General features: G+C 36.9%; 1 protein-coding gene across 10 annotated transcripts in view; it reads right to left on the bottom strand.

The window, feature by feature from the left end:
* The window catches only part of CCDC138 (coiled-coil domain containing 138), a 90,407-nt gene that overhangs the window by 35,359 nt on the left and 38,321 nt on the right, over positions 1-16,727 (bottom strand). The gene's annotated exons all lie outside the window — the stretch shown is intronic.

Raw genomic sequence — 16,727 nt, 5'->3', positions numbered from 1 at the left:
AATCAAAGGAACAGAGACAGACTCTCTACATGCTCTTAATTGATCTATCATTACTAATTAATGGTTTATTAGGTATATAGTACAGTGTTAGCTTATTTTTTAAAATTTTTTTAAAAATATATCTTTATTGATTTCAGAGAGAGGAAAGAAGAGGGATTGAGAAAGATAGAAACATCAATGATGAGAGAGTCATTGATTGGCTGCCTCCTGCACGCCCCCAACTGGGGATCAAGCCCACAACCCGGGCATGTGCCCTGACCAGGAATCGAACCCCAATCGCCTGGATCCTAGGTTGACACTCAACCGCTGAGCCACACCCAGCTGGGCACAGTGTTAGCTTATAAAGTGATCATCTAAGACCTCACTGCCTTACACAGCTCAGTCACAATGATTTTGATAACTTTTAACAATTTTAGAAAAATAAAATACTGGGTTAGCATCATGGATAATTCTCATGGCAAATAAACTAAAACAAGAAAATGGGCAAAGAAGAAATAATGGCATATAACTCCCTCTAAAATAATATAGGCTCTTAAGATATTCCATATACACGTTAAGAACTAAACAACCCGGCTGGAGTGGCTCAGTGGTTGAACTGAGCCAGGGAACATGCCAAGGTTGCAGGCTTGATCCCCAAAGAGGGAGTAGAGGAGGGAACCAATCGATGTTTCTATCTCTCTATCCCTCCCCCTTTCTCTCCATCTAGAATCAATAAAAAAACATATTTTAAAAAAAATAAAGGGGAACCATTTCAAACTGCTGCATACGAGAGTGCTATTCCAGACTTATAAATAACTTAAAATTTTCTTTATTATTACCCAGTTCTCCCCATCTTATGGAAATCTGTGACCGACTGGTACCCAAATCAGTATATCTTGCAAAGTGGATAACAAGAATTAGTTTTAGAATTTCTGCATATAAAATTAAAGACAGATATATTCAAATTTTATGGGAAATCAAAGGCCAAATGATTGGGTAGTGAGTGGCACAAGCAGTGCAATCTAATTTAAATATATTATCAATAGCTTTTAATATCATTAGGAAAAAATACATGGTTTTTTTTGCATTTTGTTTTTAAATATGTCTTTATTGATATCAAAAAGAGGAAGGGAGAGGGAGGGAGAGAGATAGAAACATCAGTGATGAGGGAATCCTTTGATCGGCTGCCTCCTGCATGCCCTCAACTGGGGATCGAGCCTGCAACCTGGGCATGTGCCCTGACTGGGAATCAAACTGTCATCTCCTGGATCATAGGTCGAGGCTAAGTGCTGAGCCACGCCGGCTGGGATACATATGTGTGCTTTAAAACCTTTCTATAAAAATGTAATAGAAGAAAATATTTCAAAATTCTACTCAAATAATTGTTACAATGACATAATTAGGGGAACTTTGCTTATTTAAAAATATCTATAATGTTTTATATTACCCTTTATAGCAGAAAATACACTTTATGTTTTAAAACATGTTTTGATACTATTTCCCTTTAAGTGAAAGAGAAGAGAAAAAATCACAAAAATATCATTTTTGATTGTTACTGAACCTTTGCCTGTTACTGAACACTGAAAGCCTTGCTGAAACCATTTGGGTATGCCTTTTTCATCCACTCATTCATAGTATGATACATGATTTTCCTACTTGGATTATTCATCTTTACCAGGATTTAAATTGAAAAACTGGCATTAGCCTTGATTGGGGTGGCTCAGTTGGTTGAGCAGTGTCCCAAGCACCAAGAGGTCGCTGGTTTTATTCCCAGTCAGGGCACATACTCAGTCTGTGGGCTGGGATCCCCAGAGTAGAGGGCATGCAGGAGGCAGCCGATCGATGTTTCTCTCTCTCTCCTCCCTTCCTCTCCCTCTAAAAAATCAATAGAACATATTTTAAAAAATTAAAAAGTGTAAAATCTAAAAATTGGCATTAAACCCTATTTTGTAGAAAGCAAACCATGTAAAGAATAACTCTGAACCCAAAATTTAACAAGTTTTAAAAAATAAAACACTTCCGGCTATAAAGAAAACAAGTAAGATAACTCCAAACAGTGGAGAGAAGAAAGCTGGCTAGGTATCTGGAGATCCACCATGGCAATAAGTTCTTTAAGCTTCCTGATGCCTCATATTTCCTCAACTTAGAGCTGAAAAAACTGGCAACCTGAATATGCCAGATGCAGATAAGAATCCCTAACAAAGGCTGCTCTTTCTGGCCAAAGCAATAGTAAAAGGGTGGCATTGCAAGGCCAAAAAACCGTTAGACGAAACCATGTTCCAGACAAATACCACAGAAAAATCTGTGGCCCAACCCCCAACCAGACGAGCAAGTCCTAAGAGCCTAGACTTCCACTGTCACCAGGTGGTACGGAGATGTCAGTAAGGGCCATGTGGGAAGCAGTACTGAGGTACTGCTACCCATCCCAGTTAGGGAGGTATCAATGAGGCGTAGTGGGGAGTACCCCACCCTCCCCCAGATAACATCAAGAGCTAGTGGGGAACGTGGACTTCTACTTTGCTGGGAAATGAAGAGGAGGCACTCTCGACCCTTTCCTCTGCCAGAGCAGTGTCAAAGAAAGCCAGGTAAACAAAATGTTTAATAACATCAAGAGTCTTATATTACCAAAATGTTCAGTTTTCAATTTAAAAAAATCACTAATCACATCAAGAACCAGGAAGATCTGGTTGGGGGGAAAAACTTGCTGACACTAACATGGCAAAGATACTACAATTATCTGACAATCATTTTAAAGCAGCCATGATAAAATGAGAAATTATGTTTTTAAAAAAAAATTGGAAAATCTTATCAAAGAAATATAGAGTCTGAGCAAAGGAAATATAAAGAAAAATCAAATGGAGATTTTGTAACTGAAAATACAATAACCAAAATTAAAAACTCAGTGACACCTTCAATAACAGAATGGAGGGAAGAAAGGAAAGAACCAGTTAACTGGAAAATAAAACAACGGAAATTATCCCATCTGAACAACAGAAGAAGAAAACAAATAGGGGGAAAAACATGAACAGAGATCCAAGGAAATCATGTCAATCAGAATCCTGAAAAAAGAAAAAACATTATATGGGGCTGAAAAAATACTTGAAGAAATAATGAGTGAAAACTTCCCAGATTTGACAAAAAACATATCTAGACCTTGAAGAAGCTGACCAAATCCAAACAGGATAAATCCAAAGAAATTAACAAGACACATCATAGCCAAACTTAAGAAAACTAAAGAAAAAAAATTGAGAGCAGTGATAGAGAAATGAACATATTTGGGGAAAGCAAATCAAATGACTTTTTATTATCATAAACCATGAAAGTTGCCTAAAAGGAATCGGCACAACATTTTTCAAGTACTATAAGAAAAGAACGGTCATCCCAGAATCTGATACACGGGAAAATGTCCTTCAGGGATAAAGGGAAAATCGGGACAGTATAAGGTGAAGAAAAACTAAAACAATCTGTCATCAGGGAACCTATTCTGAAAGACTACCAAAGGGAAGTTCTCTAAACAGAAATGAAATGATAAAAGAACATTAGAACATCAGGAAAAAAGGGAGGGAGGGGAGGGGAAGGAGGAAGGGAGGGAGGGGGGAGGGAGGGAGGGAGGGAGGGAGGGAGGGAGGGAGGGAGGGAGGGAGGGAGGGAGGGAGAGGGAAACAGGAAGCAAAAATGGCAGCATTGTCAATTTGGTTCTATATATATCTAGAAGAATATTACCACAATTGTATGGGGGAAGTTAAGGGAAGAAAAGGAAGACAACATTTCTATACCTCACTTGAATAAAATGACACCATTAGACTATAAGAAGTTACTTATATACAATGTAATACCTACAAGAATTACTAAAAAAGCTATACAAACAGATATACTCAAGCTCTATGGATAAATCAAAACGGAATTCTAAAAAATGTTCAAGTGACCCAGAATAAAGCAAAAAAAAAGAAAACAGAAATAAAAGAGAGACAAAAAAGAACAGCAAACAAAAAATAAAGTAACAGACTGAGCCCTAAAATATCAGTCACTACATTAAATATAAATGCCCTAAGCCCTCGCCAATTTGGATCAGTGGTTAGAGCGTTGGCCCACAGACTGAAGGGTCCCCGGTTCAATTCTGGCCAAGGGCACATACGTCAGTTGCAGGCTCCATCCCCAGCCCCGGTGGGGCACATGCAGGAGGCAACCAATGGGTGAGTCTGTCTCACATAATGTTTCTCTCTCTCTCCTTGGGTGAGGATTAAAAATAATAATAATAATAATAAATGTATATATATGCACAAGTATTTATGTGTGTGTGTGTGTGTGTGTGTGTATGCCCTAAGTTCCAATTAAAACACAAAGCTTTACAAAGTTGATTAAAGAACATAAACTAGCTATATGCTATCTACGAAAAACTCATTTCAAATATAATACTGTAAGCAGGTCAAATTAAAAGAATGGAAAAAGCCCGGCCGGGCCTGGCTCAGCGGTTGAGCATCGACCTAGGATCCAGGAGATCATGGTTCGATTCCCGGTCAGGGCACATGCCCGGGTTGCGGGCTGGATCCTCAGTCGGGGGCGTGCAGGAGGCAGCCGATCAGTGACTCTCTCATCATTGATGTTTCTATCTCTCTCCCCCGCTCTCCTTTCCTCTCTCTGAAATCAATAAAGATATATTTTAAAAAAAAAAAAAAAAAAATGGAAAAGATACCATGCATTAAATGAAAGAAGTGGCTCTATTAATATCAGAGGGTGGACCTCAAAGTGAAAAAGACTATCAGAACAGAGAGGGACATTATAAAATGATAAAAAGAATCAGTCCACTAAGAAGATATAACAACCTTAAATGTATGTGTACCAATAAACAGAGTTGCAAAATATGTGAAGCTAAAATTAATAAATCCAACAGGAGAAATATATAAATCCACATTTATAGCTGAAAACTTATATCCCTCTCTGAACAACTGATACAACTAGACAGAATCTTAGCAAGGCTATAAAACAACTCAACACCATCAAATAGCAGGATCTAATCCACATTTATAGAACACACAACAGCAGCAAAACACAGATTTTCAGCCAAAAACATCAACAATACAACCAAACTAAAAAACAGTAAGATAACAGAAAGACTTATAACAAACTTCTAAATAATAGATGAGTAAAAGAGGAAATCTCAAGCAAATTTTTAAAAACTAAGTTAAACTGAAAATAAATGAAAATGTAACATATCAAAATTTGTGGGCCACAGTTAAAGTAGTGCCAACAGAAAAATGGCTAAGTGCATATATTAGAAAAGAGAAGTCTCAAGTCAGTAATATTTTCACCTCAGTCACCTAGGAAAAGGAGAGCAAAATAAATACAAAGCAAGCAAAAGGAAAGAAACAATAAGATAAGAGATAAAATTGGAAACAAACATAATGAAACATATGATCCTTTGAAAAAGAAATCAATAAAGCAGACAAACTTCTGGAAAGAAAGACAAAGAAATCCAGGAAATGACACGAATTATTAATGCTAGGAATGAAACGGGTATCCCTGAAAACACTGATGGCATCAAAAGGCTGATAAGAGAACACTATGGAAAACTGCACACAGACATTTGACGCCTTAGACAAAGGGTTCAGCTCCTTGAAAAGGTCAAACTACTACCAATTGCCTATATGAATTACAGGGAAAAGCACAGACCAACATTCCTAATGACTATACACACAAACTCCTTAATGAAATATCAGCAAACAGAACTCAGCCAATATAAAAACAACCATACAACGTGGCCAAGTGAGGTTTATTTCAGGAATGCAGCTGGGTCCATATTTGAAAGTCAGTCAAGGTATTCTACAACAATATCAGGTTAAAGAAGGAAAAATCACATGATCATGTCAGTAAACACAAAAAAAGTAAATGTAAAATATCAACATTCATTTGTAGTAAAAATCAGAATAATAGGAATAGACAGGAACTAATTAAACTTGATAAAAAGCATGTGTAAAAACTGTAGCTAATATTATACTTATAGTGAAGGACTGAATATTTCTACTCTAAGATCAAGAACACAGAAATGATGTCTATTAGTACCATTTATATTCACCATAGTGCTAGAAATTGTAGCTAATGTAGTAACAGAAATTAAAGTCATACATGTGTCAAAAAAGGAAAAATAAAAACTGCCCCTATTTGCAAATGCATAACTGTTTATGTAGAAAATCCCAAGGAATCTTCAAGAAAACTCCAAGAACTAATAAGGTCATAAGAATAAGATACAGAATAAACAGAAATATCATTTATATTTCTACATGCTATCAATCAACAGAGGAACACCAGATTCAAAGACAATACCAATTACAGTCCTCTAAAACATTAAATATTTAGTTGAAAATCTAACAAAACATGTACAAAAATTTTATACTAAAACCGGTATTACACAAATAAACCAAATTTCTAAGTAAATGGAGAACCATATTGTGTTCCTACACTGGAAGACTCAACATAGTAATGATGTCAATTTTTCTGAAATTTATATACAGGTTTAATGTAATTCTTATCAAAATTCCAGAAAGATACTTTGTAAATAGAAAAAAAATTACTCTAAAATTTAATTGAAAAGGCAAAGGAACTAGAATAGGTACGACATATTAGAGAAAGAAAAAAAAACCATAAAATGGCAGGAATCATTCTAAGCAATTTCAAAACAGATTATAAAGGAATCAACAGTGTGGTACTGGCAAAGGAACAGACATATAAACAGATGGAACATAACAGAGAACCCAGAAAAGACCCACACAATTATCCCCAACAAAAAAACAGTACAACTGGAGGAAGAAAACCTTTTCAATAAACGGTGCTGCAACAACTGAACATTCATATGCAAAAAATAAAAATAAAAAGTTAACCTGATCAGTATCACAGCTTATACAAATAATTAACTCAAATATTACCACAAAGTTAAATGTGAAATGCAAAAGTATAAAACTTTAAGAAAAAAGATTGGAGAAAATCTTTACAATCTAGAGTTAGGCAAATAATTCTTATACTTGACACCAAAAGCACAATTCACAAAAGGAAAAACTGATCAACTGGACTTCATTAAAATTAAGAAGCTCTGCGAAAGAACCTGTCAAGAGAATGAAACGACAGCTAAAAAAAAAAGATGTTTCCAAATTATATATCCAACAAAAGACTAGTAACTAAAATATATACTCAAAACTCAAGAACAGAAAACAAACACTCCAATTAGAGAATGGACAAAAGGCATGAATAGACATTTCACTGAAGGAGGGGATATACAAATGGGAAGCAGACGCATGAAAAGATATGTTTAGTACTTAGGGAGATGCAAATTAAAATTCCAGTGAGAAAACAATATACACCTATCAGCAAGGCAAAAGTAAAAAATCATGACAACATTAATGCTGGTGAGGACATGGAAAAACTAGATCACTCGTACACTGCAGATGAGAATATAAAATGGTACAGTTACTCTGAAAGTTTGGCAGTTTCTTTAAAAATTAAACATGCAGTTACCATACAACAATTATATTCTTAAGCATTTATACTCCCCAAATAAAAACTTATTTTTACACAAAAACCTGCACATATATATTTATAACATCTGTAATAGCCAAAAAAAATGGTTTCCTTTAACCAATGAATAATTACACAAAATGTGGTACATCTGTAACATGGAACGTTATTCTCAATAAAAATGGATGAAGAAAATGCCACAACCTAAATGAATGTCCAGAGAATTATGCTAGGTGGAAAAACAGCCAATCACAACCGGTTACACATTGTATAATTCCATTAATACAACATTCTTGAAGTGACCAAATTATAGAAATGGAAAAATGGAAGGAGTCGTGCAGGGGTTAAAGCAGGGGTACGGAGGGAGGAAAGTGGGTATGGCTATAAAAAGGCAGCATGAGGACTTCTGTGTTCAAGGTCAGGACATAAGCAGCTTGGAAGCTGTCACTCCGTTCTAACAATAAGTAAAAAGGTGAACAAACGGAAAAACTGACACCCTTTTTTAGATCCAGCCAAGAAGCAAGATCAGAGGGCAAACCACTACTTCAAAATTTTGAAGGACAGAAAGGCAAATACACAGATATATAATTTACTGGGGCCCCGAGCTGAAACCTCTGAGGGAACTGGTACAGGGTAGGAAAATCTGAACTACAGCTGAAAAGTACTGGAGGCCCAATGGGAACAAGTCTGAGAGCTAAAAATGCTTGTTGGACCCAGTCATAACGGAGTTGCCAAATCGTGTCAGCTGTAGCTCCAGGAGCTCTATCAGCTTCTTACAGTGAAGACTGCAGGAAAATCCCCTCATGCTTCAGGTAGAGGGAGGAGAAAAGTAACTATTTTGAAATATGCCACAATAATTTGTTCTTCTTAACAAAATATGTCCTCAAGAGAAATATTTTACCAGAGCCTAATCTACTGGAGTTTTTATCAGTCTAAACAGGGAGGGAAAGAGAAATACCAAATTCCAGCCCGCTCTAGCTTTCCACCTGAGAGAAGGGAAATACCCAACTCCCACAAACTGTAGCCATCCTGCTCCAGCTCCGCCTCAAGGGGAGAAAAACTGAGAAGTACTTGTCAAGTTCACAACCCAGGAAGACCAGCTAAGAGACTAAGACTTAATCATACAACTATAGGACACTTCCCCTTCCCACACATCCTACCACAAGATTATTATTAAAACAGTTCCTTTCCCATTGTGCATCATGTCCAGGTAGAAAAAAACAAATTACAGGGAATATTAAAAGGCCAGACAAACAAACAAAAACCCCACAGTGTGAAAAGCAGAGAAAGCATCACACTGAAATATGATAAGAATGTTGGAATAATCAGACTAGGAATTTAAAATAACTGTGACCAATATGCTAAGAGCATTAATTTAAAAAAAAGTAGACAACAAACAAGAGCAGATGGAAATTCTAAAAAAGAATTTAAGAAATACCAGAGATCAAAAGCAGTGTAAATAAAGAATGCCTATGAAGAGTCCCAGGCCAGGTGGCTCAGTTGGCTGGAGAGCTGTCCCATACAACAAAAGGTTGCAGATTCAATTCCCAATCAGGGTACATACCTAGGTTTTGGGTTCGATCCCCAGTTGGGGTGTGTAGGGGATGCAACTGATCGATGTTTCTCTCACACGTCAATGTTTTTCTTTCTCTCCCTTCCATCTCTAAAATCATTTAAAAAAAATAAATTTTAAAAATATTTTAAAAAATAATGCCTATGATGGGCTCGTTAGTAGACTGGACATGGCTGAAGAAATAACCTCTGAGCTTGAACATATCTCACTAGGAACTTCAAAAACTGAAAGCAAAAGGAAAAAGTTAGCCTGGAAAAAAAAGAAACTGAAAATCCAAAAATTATGAGACAATTACAAAAGGTGTAACTAATATATAATGGGAATACCAGAAGGAAAAGAGAAAAAGAAACAGAAGAAATATCTGAAGCAATAATGACTGAGAATTTCCCCCAAATTAATGTTAGAAACAAAACCACAGAACCAGGGATCTCAGAAAACACCAAGTAGAATTTTAAAAACAACAACAAAAACCTCTACACCAACATATATCATATTCAAACTATAAAAAATAAAAGATAAAGAAAAAATCCCTGATAGAAGTCAGAGAAAAAAACAGCTTAACTATAAAGGAGCAAGGTAAGAATTGTATCCAACTTCTCAAAAACCATGTAACATGAAGAGGGTAGGATGAATATTTAGTGTTGAGAGAAAACTCCCCCCTAAACCTAGAATTCTATAAACTGTGGAATTATCCGTTAAAAATGAAGGCGAGCCCTAGCCGGTGTGGCCCAGTGGTTAGAGCAATGGCCAGTGCACCAAAGGGTTGCAGGTTCAATTCCTACTCAAGAGCACATACCTGGGTTGCAGGTTCAATGCCCAGCCCCAGTTGGGGCACGTGCAGGAGGCAATCAATTGATGTCTCTTTCACATTGATATTTCTTTCATTTGTTCTTTCCCTGTCTCCCTGCCTCCCACTCTCTAAAAATCAATGCAAAAATATCCTCGGGTGAGGATTAACAACAACAACAACTACAACAAACAGCAACACCCCAGCTGGTGTGGCTCAGCTGGTTGAAGTATCACCCTGTACACCAAAAGGTTGGCAGGTCTGATGCCGTCAGGGCACATACCCAGGTTGCTGGTTCCATTCCCAGTCTGGGGGAGTGCAGGAGGCAACAGATTGATGTTTCTCTCTCACATCAATGTTTCTCTCTCTCTCTCCCCCTCTCTCCCCCTTCCTTCCTCTCTCTAAAAATGCTGTTTTAAATCAATAAAAATAAAATTAATAAAAATAAAATATAACAAAAAATAACAACAGCAACAAAGTATTCAATATGTATGTGTATACGTATATACATACATGTTTATATATAAGTAAAATAAATGACAGCAATGATATAATGGAATAGGCACAGGAGGAAGGAATTACAAATATTTTGTTATTATAAAGTACTCACACTATATATAAAGCTGCCTATTGTAATTTGAAAGTGGACTCAGATTAGTTGTAAATTTATATTGAAAATTCTAGGATAACCACTAAAAATGTTTTTAAAAAAAGAAGCAACATTGATATGCTGAGAAAGGAGGGAAAATACAGTAATATAAAATGTTCAATTAAAACTGTAAAAGGCAAAAAAAAGTGGAAGGAAAATACAGGAACAAAGAAAAATGTCAACTAATAGAAGATAGTAACAATTATGGTAGATATTAATCCAACAATATCAATAATCACTTTAAATAACAAAAGTCGAAATACACCAATTAAAGAGAGATTGTAAGAGTAAATCAATATACAAGACCAAACTATACACTGTCTACAAGAAACCTGCTTTAAAGAAACAAACAGATTGAAAATAAATGGTTCAAAAGATATACCATGTTAACACTAATCAAAAGAAAGCTGAAACAGCTATATTAACTTCAGACAAAACAGACTTCAGAGCAAGGAAAGTTACCAGGGAAAATAGGGGCATTACATAATGACAAAAGGGTCAATTCTCCAGAAATACATAACAATATTTTTAGTACGTGATCACTTTTTAGATAAAATGTCAAAGGCATGATTTGTGATAAGCTGGAATTCATTAAAATTAAAACTTTCTGCTCTATGAGAGGCAATGTCAGGAGAATGAGAAGATAAGCCACACACTGGAAAGAGAAAATATTTGGAAAAGACACATCTGATAAAGGACTGTTATCTAAAACATAGAAAGAAGTCTATGAATAAGAAAACAAGATCCATATGTATGCTGTCTACAGGACACCCACTCCCACCCCCCTCAGAACGAAGGGATGAAATATATAACATGCAAATAAAAACAAAAAAAAGCTCGGATAGCAACGCTTTTATCAGACAAAATAGACTTTAAAACAAAGGCTACAACAAAAGAAAAAGGAGGACACTATATAATGATAAAGGGATTGATCCAAAAAGAGGATATAACCTTTTTAAACATTTATGCACCTAACATAGAGCACCTAAATGTACAAAGCAAATCTTGATGAACATAAAGGGAGAGATCAACAGTAATACAGTCATAGTAAGGGATTTTAACACCTCATTGAAATCACTGGATAGACCTTCCAGACAGAAAATCAGTAAGGAAAGAGCAGCCCTAAATGACACATTAGAAAAGATGGATTTAAATATTTTCAGAGCATTTCACCCCAAAGCAGCAGAATATACATTCTTTTCAAGTGCACATGGAACATTTTATAGGATGGACCACATGTTAGGCCATAAAACAAGCCACAATAATTTAAGAAGACTGAAATCATTTCAAGCATCTTTTCTGAGCACAGTTCTATTTAAATAGAAATCAATTACAAGAACTAAAAAACACACAAACACATGGAGGTTAAATAACATGTTACTAAACAATGAATGGGTGAATGGGTGAACGAGATCAAAAAAGAAATCAACAGATACCTTGAAACAAATGAAAATGTAAACACAAAAACCCAAAATCTATGGGACACAGTGAAAGCAGTCCTAAGAAAACAATTCACAGGAACACAGGTCTACCTCAAGAAGCAATAAAAGAAATCAGGTAGAGGGGATTAAAGATGGTGGTGGACTGAGGGGAAGCTACAATGACACTCTCCCAGGACCAAACTGGAATTACAACTAAAATAAAGAAAAATCATCCTGAAAAATCAAATGCAACTGAAGACGAGCTAGAGAGCACCCTCATCACCAAGGAGGAAAAGTGGAGACCACACAGAAACTGGGAGGAAGTGCGGAGGTGCCAGAGGGCTGGCTGGGCTTCCACAGGCAGCAGCTGACAGTCTGGAGGGAGATCTCAGCTGTACGGGCTTGCCACTGAGGACTGTTGGGCCTAAACCCCAGGCTGGGCTTCCCAGACAAGAGCTCCAGAACTGAGAAAGGTGCCCACATAACATCTGGCTGTGAAAAGCTGGAGCCAGGTTTCTGTCTGCCACGGAGAGGCAGCTGGAAATGCAGGCACCCTCTTAAAGGGCCAACACACACAGTTTCGTGTGTAGCCACTCAGCTTGGGCTCCAGCAGAGGGAGGGCAGAGTGGACTGGAGCTGTGTGAGAAGAATCTAGGGTTGTGGGCTATGGAGACAGAACTCAGAGGGTACCCCTCTGGATTCCTGTGTCAAGTCATTCCCCCATACTGCAGAGGGCATCTTTCACAGGTAGACATTTACCTTCTAAGCAGCTTTTGCCAGAGGGGGAAGCAATTGCCCCACTCTGCTAGAAAAATTCTCACCCTACCCAAAGGAGTTTCTACAGCCTGAGGCTCTTTAAGAGACTGATAACAATAAGCCACCCCACCCGGTGGAGTTTCTACAGCCTGAGGTTCATTAAGAGAATCAGATTAATCAGCCTGCAGGCAGGGACAGATCTCACAGTGCTTCGAGTCTATGCCTGACCTGTTTCTGGACCTGGGCCTTGGAAAAGCAGACTTTGGTATGCATCTTGGTCCTGTCCAAATGCACCCAGCACCAACAGAGGGGACCTCAAGCCACGGGTTGTTGATAGCTCCAAACAGGGTATGCAAGGCCAGTCACAAACAGCGCCTGACATTGACCTACAGCAGAGACCATTCAAAAATACTGCAAGTCCTAGCAGGGCTACCTAACACATAGAAACAAATCCAAACAGGCAGCCAAAAAGGGGAGACAAAAGAACAAGCCCCAAATGAAAGAACAAGAGACATCTCCAGAAGAAGCCTAAGTAAAATGGAGATAAGCAATCTGTCAGATACAGAGTTCAGAATACTGATCATAAGGATGCTCAACAGCATGAGAGAAGAAATGGAAACTATGAAGGAAATTAAAAATGACACAGTAGAAATTAAAAAAAAAACCAACAGTAGAAGGAAAAAACAGCAGATTAGGGGAAGGTGAGGATCAGATCAGCAAATTAGAAGACAGGGTTAGAAAAAAATTACTCAGAGAACCAAAAAGAAAAAACAATTAAAAAACAGAAGGACAGTTTAAGGGAGCTATGGGACAACATGAAACCCAACAATATTCGCATCATAGGAATGCCAGAAGATCTAGAAAGTAAGCAAGGATTAGAGAACCTGTCTGAAGAAATAATGGCAGAAAACTTCCCTAACCTTGTCAAAGAAAAAGTCACACAAGTTCAGGAGGCACAGAGAGTCCCAAGCAAGAAGAATCCAAAGAGGCCCATGCCCAGACACATCATAATTAAAATGCCAAACATTCAAAACAAGGAGAGAACCTTAAAGGCAGCAAGAGAAAAGCAATCTGTTACCTGCAAAGGAGCTCCCATAAGGCTGTCAGCTGACTTCTCATTAGAAACTCTACAGGCCAGATGGGAATGGCATGATGTATTCAAGGTAGTGCAAGGTGTCACAATGGAATATTACTCGGCCATAAAAAAGAATGAATACGATAGCATGGATGGATCTAGAGGGTATTATGCTAAGTGAAATAAGTCAGAGAAAGACAAATACCATATGATATTACTTATATGTGGCATCTAAAGAACAAAACAAAAGAACAAACAAAATAGAAGCAGAATTATGGATACCAAGAACATACTGATGAATGTTAGAGTGGGGTAGTGTTGTGGGGCAGGGTGAAATAAGGTGAAGGGATTTAAAAGTGTAAGTGGTAGTTACAATATAGGCACGGGGATGTATGGTAACGCATAGGGAATATTGTAATAACTATATAGGATGGCAGGTGGGCACATGAATTATTGGAGGAAACACTTCATAACCTATATGAATATTTACCAGCTGTGCTGTACACCTGAATACAAAACTGATTAATTCAAACTATAATTGAAAAATAAATAAAATTAAACACAAAAAGATATATAAAAAGAATTCTAAAAACTCAACAATAAGAAGACAAACAAACCAATTAAAAAATGGGCAGCCCTGGTTGGGTGACTCAGTTTGTTGGGCACTGTCCTGTACACCAAAAAGGTTGCAGGGTCAGTTCCTGGTCAGGGCACATACCTAGGCTGCAGGGTCATCCCTAGTCAGGGTGCATATGGGAGGCAACTGATACATGTTATTCTCTCTGTGTCCCCTCCTCTCTCTAAAACAAATCCTTGGGCAAGGATTAAAAAAAAAAAAAGTAGTGGGGGAAGGACCTTGACCTGTCACCAAAGTAAACATACAAGTGACAAATAAGCATATGGAAAGATGCACAACAGTGTATGTCATTAGGATAGTGTATATTTAAAAAACAATGAGATACCATTACACATCAATTAGAATGACCAAAGCCCAAAACACACCACCACCAAATGCTGATGAGGATGTGAAGCAGTAGAAGCTCTGCCATTTCTGCTGGAAATGCAAAATGATGCAGTCACTTTGGGAAACAGTGTGCAGCTTTTTAAAAAACTAAAAATATTCCTGCCATACTATCCAATAATTGTGCTCCTTGGTATTTACCCAAAGGAGTTAAAAACATGTCCACACAAAAACCTGCACATGGATGTTTACAGAATCTTTATTCGTACTTGCCAAAATTTAGAAGTAATCAAGATGCCCTTCAGTGCATGTATAAATAAACTGTGGTACATACAGAAATGAAATGTTATTCAGATCTGAAAAGAAATGAGCTATCAAACCATGAAAAGACATGAAGGAGCTCAAAATGCATATTGCTAAATGAAAGAAGCCAATTTGAAAAGGCTCTATATATACTGTATGATTCCAACTATATGACATTCTGTAAAAGCAAAAGCTATAAAGACAGTAAGAGGATTAGTGGTGTCCAAGAGTTAGGGGTGAGAGGCATGAATAGGCAGAGCACAGAGGATGTTTAGAGCAAATTTTTAGTATCAAATCATTCTATATAACACAAAAGTGATGGTTATATCCCAATACACGTTTATCAAGTCCCATAAAGTGTAAAACACCAAGAGTGAACCCTAATGTAAACCATGGACTTTGGGTGATAATGATGTGTCAATAATAGACGGTAACAAATGTCCCACTTTGGTGCTAGATGTTTTTAGTGGTCAAGGCCATGTATGTATTAGGAGCGGATGACATATGGGAAATCTCTGGGCTCAATTATGCTGTGAACCTAAATCTTCTCTAACAAATAAAGTGCATATATTTTTTTAAAATGAGCAATCTTTGTAGATGAAACTATCCTGTTAACTTGACTGTATCAATGGCAATATCGTTGTGATATTGTACTAGTTCTACCATTGGGAGAAACTGAGTAAAGAATACAAGCAATCTATTATTTCTTATAACTACAAGTGAATCTATAATTATCTCAAATAAAAAGCTAAATTTTTACAAAAGTACATGCACTTAAGACAATTGTTAAAACTGAAGTATTAGAAACATCAATCAATGTTGAATAAATGAATGTTAGAGTCTCAAAACCAGTTTTTCACTAGAAAAGTAGACGCAGGCTCACAGTACTCTCTATAATAGACACAGTAGGATGCTGAATATATATTTGAAGACAAAAATAAACTATAATTTATCTGAAGGCAAATAAGAATATGTGGAAGGAAGATAAAACAAAGTTTCATTCAGCTTTGTAAGTCTAACCTTTTTTGTTTGTGAAAGCAAGCAGTTAGCTATCCATTTTCATAAACGGCTATACAAATAGCAAAATCAAGCACATTGTAAAAAGAAGACAGTGACATTTACAGGTCTGATCATTTATATACCTTTGTTTGTTGAGACACATAGTTAAGACCAATAAATTAAAAATGATATTCTGTGTGTGGGTATACACGCTAGCATAAACACTCATGTACTTAATCATGTGCAGCACGGAGGCAAAATATCTAGGATATCACCTCAGAAAAGGTATTTTTCCTTAACCTTAATCATCACATTATTTAACCATCACACTACTCAGTCACTGATGTTAATGCTACTTAATCATCAGTCCTGCACTGAGTAGATTAGCTGTGTGCCTCCTCAATTCTAAATGACCAAGATTAAACTGCCGAGCACAAATTTGTTCTCCTTTTTTAACCAAATGAAAGCTATTAACAACATTTATCAATAGTAACTGGGGTGGGGTTGATATACAAACCTGCTACCATTCGCACTAATTATACATACATGTCATAATTTGAACTAAATGCCCCTTACATGAGTAGGTAACGCACCATTCATTTTAGAAGACACTGGAATAATTTTCTTCTTTGATTAGGTTACCCTAACATTCACCACCCCATTTAGCTAGTGTGTATTTACCAGCATAAGGACAAGAAATCATTAACTTCTATTACCT

Source organism: Miniopterus schreibersii, assembly GCF_964146895.1.
Source record: "Miniopterus schreibersii genome assembly, chromosome: 8".
NCBI lineage: Eukaryota > Metazoa > Chordata > Mammalia > Chiroptera > Miniopteridae > Miniopterus > Miniopterus schreibersii.
Note: the sequence above shows the minus strand (reverse complement) of the source record. Positions and strands in the feature narration are given on the sequence as shown.